This window comes from Mustela putorius, unplaced genomic scaffold, assembly GCF_011764305.1.
Source record: "Mustela putorius furo isolate JIRA1106 unplaced genomic scaffold, ASM1176430v1.1 tig00001826_pilon_pilon_pilon, whole genome shotgun sequence".
NCBI classification, from domain to species: Eukaryota; Metazoa; Chordata; class Mammalia; order Carnivora; family Mustelidae; genus Mustela; species Mustela putorius.
In genome coordinates this window covers 1081237-1087247 of record NW_025421880.1, presented here as the reverse complement: position 1 = coordinate 1087247, position 6011 = coordinate 1081237, and positions in this window count along the sequence as shown.

The window sequence follows — 6011 nt, the reverse complement described above, 5'->3', positions numbered from 1 at the left end:
TACTATCAGTGATAATAGGTCTTTTGATACGTTATGTTAGTATTAATCAAACTAAATTTACCATATTTTATGAGGTAATGATAGGTATTTTGTTGTTTTTCTGCTTTTTACTTTCATTAGTAGGTCTTTGATGTGCTACCATTTCTTAACCTCACAGGGTCATGCAAAACTCTCTGATCTGGAAATTTCAGTAGTCATATCTTACAGAGCAAAAAACATTTGGTACATGCAAAATTAGGAGCTTCTTAGAGTTATGCTTAGAATCATCTCACCAAAAGTGAGAATGTCTGGCATATCTGATAAACAGGAAATTCTGGAGTTCTTGGAGGAGACTGAAGGAGTAAATCTGTGAAAGGCTGCTACACGGCTCTCTTACCAACAGCAGGTGTCAACGGGGCTTCCATCTCTGGTACTGACACTCCAAAGGGTGTTCCTTGGACTGGAGCACATTTATGGGCACATATCTTCTAGAATTGCCATCTTAAAAGAGATATTATATGAGAGCCCTCTTTAGAAAAAAATGCCTCTCCCCATTTACTGACTTAGACCAGCTCACATCTTCTAAAATTACTCTGAATTTGCTCTTGATTGGCAATAGCTTGTCTGGTCCACAATCAATGTAATTTTGATGTGATGTGAAAAGATCAATAACAGCTTTGAAGTTTTCATTTCAGTATAAAAGAAACTCATTTTCTTTCTCTTGTTATTTTTGCCAAGAAAAACATTGAAAAGATGATTCTAAGATATGAAAACATAAAATGCATTTATTTGACAACTCTGATTAAAAGGATTTTAAAATAATTAGCTAAAGTATACTTTTAAGATGGTTTTGAAATTTGATTTTTCTTCTCTACACTTGACTTTCAGCAGAGAAAAGAATGGTACTACATACCACATTTTGATATGAAAGAGACATTTAGGGGTACCTGGGTGGCTCAGTGGGTTAAGCCTCTGCTTTCAGCTCAGGTCATGGTCTCAGGGTCTTGGGATCGAGCCCCACATTGGGCTCTCTGCTCAGCTTCCCCCCTCCCTCTTCTAGCCTCTGCCTACTGTGATCTCTGTCTCTCTGTCAAGTAAATAAATGAAATCTTAAAAAAAAAAAAAGAGCCATTTGTTAATATTTCTTACAAATGCAATTACTAAAACAAAACAAAGTAAAACACACCACAGAATACTTGTATGGAAATGCATGCTTGATATTCCAGAGTTCTGGTTCCTGATTAGGAGTATACAGTTCGTCCTGGAAGTTGCCTGCTTCTCATTAGTTATTGTTTGTAAGGTGGCATCTTGGTTTCATTTACATGAGATCATTTTAATGTTCTTTTTTTATGATTTATTTATTTATTTATGTGACAGAGAGAGAGATCACAAGTAGGCAGAGAGGCAGGCAGAGAGAGAGGAGGAAGCAGGGTCCCCACTGAGCAGAGAGCCCGATGTGGGGCTCGATCCCAGGACCCCGGGATCATGACCCGAGCCAAAGGCAGAGGCTTTAACCCACTGAGCCCCCCAGGTGCCCTTCATTCTAATGTTCTAACAGACAAGTGGCAACCGCATGGGGTGGATGTGAAAGAACAAAGCAGCCCAGGTAATGATTACTTACCTAGTCAACTGTCCTACCCTCCCCTCTACTGTTGAAGGGATTCCTTAACCTTAAACAACATTGTGTGGAATTTTGAGATGTTGATCATACTATCTGTAATTCCTCAAATATTGGTATTGACCAAGGCTCCATGGGCAGAAAAGGCAAATGCAGTTTTGGAAAATGTATTGATCCTGATAAACATAATTCACTGCCATTACTAGGATAGAAAGGGTTCAGTGAAACAAACTTACCAACAAGTAGTTGGTTGGGTTTTTTGAAGGATGAACATGCTAGGGGCTGATGGTTGGTCATTGCTGATGGCAGCAATGAAGTCAGTCTTGGTGAGTGGACACATGTGTTGTTACACTCTGTGTAGTCTTCATGAGTACAATGATCACAACGATCAGATCATTCATGCACCTTTTCTGCCAGCACCAAGATGGCCAATGACAGAGACTGGCTGGTGTGAAGTAATAGAATCACATGGACTATCCAAATGTTTAGTCTATGGTTAAACCTTTCTGGTTGTTGTTAACATGAGTTAGAGAGAGCTTCACCTTTCATGACAATATATGCCCATCTGCATGCCTGCTCTGAAACTTTGATTTCCTTCAACTTTTCAATTTCTTATTTCTCCTTTAAGTCTCATGGTCGGCTAACCAGGCTAATCGACAATTCCCTGCTCTTAAATCTGTGCCAGTTCTCTTTTCCTAGATATTGGAGAACCAGATGCAATTCTCATAAGAGCAAATTGGGGAACTTTCTCCTCATTGCTTCCTGAGTGATTCTATAAGACCACGGGATCTATTTTTGGATCACATATACATACTGAGCTAACCTATCTTTGATCCAACCTTGATTTTTGTTTGTTTGTTTGTTTGCTTGGTTTCATCCTGTTGTCATAAAGAACCCCCTATGAAGCCATAGACATGAGCTATGGTAGAAGAGCTGGTGAAGCAGCAATGGTGATGTGTAGGATACATCCCAGTGTAACACCTCTATCATACTGAACTGCCTCTTACCCACTCAACCTATGCCTTAGTAGGTCTAACAGGCCCTGGTCATATGGGATTTTCTTGTTGCTTAATGGTTTAATAATCTATCACCATGTGCTCCATCTGAACCAGGGCCTACATTCTAGGAAAGGATTTCCAAATGTTGTGTGATTTCCTTCTGCAGAGCATGTGGCCTCACTTTGGAGTTCTAAGGAACTACATTTTAATTTAAGACTTTGCCATAAACTTCATATAACATCTTTTCCAACCATACAGCAGACTGGGCTGCATTTTTCTACTCTTGCACTCACAAATTTGGGAGATTAAGTTTGTCATGTTACTCAGTATATGAGTTTGAACATTATTCACATGTGTGGAAGACGATGTCTCTAGAACCTGAAGAGTTATTTAAAGTAATGTTAGATTCCTGTTGAAAATTCATGTGTTTGTTCTTCATTTTAAGTGGGGCATCAGGCCCAACATGCTTACATGTGTATTTTCTATACATGCTTTGAAATTAGAATGACAAAATTGAATAGTTACAACAGAGAACTTATGTTCTGAAGGTCCAAAATATTTATTCTCTGGTTGCTTCTGAAAAAGTTTGTCAATTCCTTTATCTTTCCAAGATTATTAGATCCTTAAAAACATCATCGATATATTAGGCTACTAAATCTTTGGAGGTCTGTCTTCTGCTGTATGAATTTTCTATTGTTTTGTGACAATATTACCACAAACTTAGCAGTGTCAACATCATAAATTTATTATCTCACAATTCCTGGGGGTTGGAAGTTTGGGCCTAGCATAGCTGGGTAACCTACAAGGCTGTAATCCACTGTGGCCTGGAAATGTATTCCCATCTAAAGCTGGTGATCTTCGAGCTCACATGGTTGTTGGATGCATTCAGTTTTTTAAAGTTATTATACCAGTGGGGAACTTGGCTAGCTCAGGTGGTTAAGTATCTGCCTTCAGCTTAGGTCTTGATCTCAGGATCCTGGAATCAAGCTCCAGATTGGGGCCTTGGCAGGGAGTCTGCTTCTCCCTCTCCTCTGCCCCTCCCCCCTCTTCATGCTCTCTTCCCCTCTCTCCCTGTCTCTGTCTCAGATAAAGAATTTTCTTTTTTCTCTCTTTCTTTCTTTTATTTTTTGTAATGAGAGTTGTTACCAAGAGCCCTGTTTTCTCTCTGGGTATTGGTCAAATACTGCCCCTCCTTCCATATACAGCTCGTTTCTTAAGTAACACCGAGGTTTAAATACCAGGAGTAGAGATAGTGGGAATGTGTTAAAGACCTGTCTGACACACTTACACTTGAAAGCAAATGTTTTCAGAGAAAGACAATCATCATATGATCTCACATATGTAGAATTTAAAAAACAGAGGATTATAGCAAAAAAGGGGAAAAAATGATACAAGATAAAATCAGAGAGGAAGACAAACCATAAGAGACTCTTAGTCACAAAAAACAAACTGAAGGTTGCTGGAGGAGAGAAGATGGGGTAATGGGGTAACTGAGTGATGGGCATTAAGGAGGGCACAGGATATAATGAGCACTGGGTGTTACATGAGACTGATGAATCACTGACCTCTATTTCTGAAACAAATAATACATATGTGTTAACGAATTGAATTTAAATTTTTTTAAAAAAGAGAAAATTAAAAAAAAAAAAAAACTTGGAAACCAGAAAAAAAAAAAAAAAAAGAAAAGAAAAGAAAAGAAAGAAAGAAAATGTTTTTTACAGAGTTCTCTGACATTTTTTCACTTCTGACTTATCTGGCTTGATTAACATCTACCAACACAGTGGCCTATCGCAATGTTCTGTTACTGCTTATTTGTTTGTTTGTTTGTTTGTTTGTTTAGAGAAGAGGAGGGGGAGGAGCAGAAGGAGAGAGAGAATCCCAAGCAGTTTCCACACCCAGTGTGGAGCCCAAAGCAGGGCTTAATTTCAAAACCCTGAGATCATGACATGAGCTGATAATTAAGAATCCAGTGTTTAACCCACTGAGCCACCCACCCATCCCATCTTCTGTGTACTACTTCAATAGTACAAGTACTTTGGGATAAAATTACAACAAAAAAGTAAAAAGTTAATATATTCCTGGAACAATACGTTCAATGCATCCTCTTGCCCGTTTCACCTTAGTAAGAACTATTTCTGGTCTTTTTTCCTGATAGTAATGAAAATGTATGCATTCATAAGATTGTTGCCCACTTACTAGGTGCCAAAACCATGTTATATGTAACACAGCAGCTGAAATAAAAACTACTACTTGATTATTTGCAGTAGTCCACTGTCAACCACCAGTTAACATGCACTTTTAGCACCTTCAAATTGGTGAATTAATTTGAGATCTGATTGGGAGCAATACCCAACATTAAGAATCGATGGCATAACCCACACAATCATAATCCACCAACCTAAGATGATATTAATTTCTACCTTTTTCTCCCTCTTCCCAGTAAGTGTTATTGTTTTTCATTTGCTTTCTTCAGGTGTGTGCACTTTCAGCAACTTGGCTTGGTCTTCAGCACTCTAACAGTGATCGCCCCATGGGCCAAGTGACCAATATGAGGACTCTTCCACATTCCAAGTACATCCATACCTATTATAATTCAAAGAATGGAGTACTGAGTCCTAAGAGGCTTTGTAGATACAGGGGGCCCACAGTGAAGGAGTCCATGGATCTGGCCCCCATTTTTCCCCTCTCTAGCAAGGATATAATGGTCAGTTTGTCCATAAATCCTCTAACATTTGGGTCTTCCCCTTTCCTCAATTCATATTTAAGTATTGGTTTTTAGATCCCTTTGGGGAACTCTAATACAAATTGTTATAGAATAAATTAGTCTTAGGTACAAATTCCTTCCTGACAGAGACTTAGGTTTTCCAACAGCCTGTGGGTTCTGGGTTGAAAACTGGTTTAAGTCTACTATGTAGAGATTGCATCATTTTGTTTCAGTGACCATCTTCAGCCTTCTGATAATGAGTATTAGATCTCTATGTCTGTTCTAACAAATTATTCCAAACTTTGTGCCTTAAAATAATGTATTACCTTAGAGTCCAGAAGTATGAAATCAGTTAATTAGGCCCAACCAAAGTGTTTTCCTAGCCTATTCTTTCTGGATTCTCTAGGAGAGAATCTCTTTCCTTCTCTTTTCTGGCTTCCAGAGCTATACTCTGGACTTATGAACCCTCTCCCCATCTTCACTTCCCTTAGCATAGCATCTTCAAATCTTTCTCTCTACTGATGTCACATAATCATCTGTCTTCTAGAATAAAAATCTCTCCACCTTCCCTTTTTCTTTGATATTGATCAGTCTACCACATTGTCCAATCTTCATATCTTCTTATTCTTTTGCTGGCTGCCCATCTATCTTGTTTCAAGAAGCACTTGACTTCTTCATAGCTGTGGTGGATAAAAACCTCATGATTGCCAGT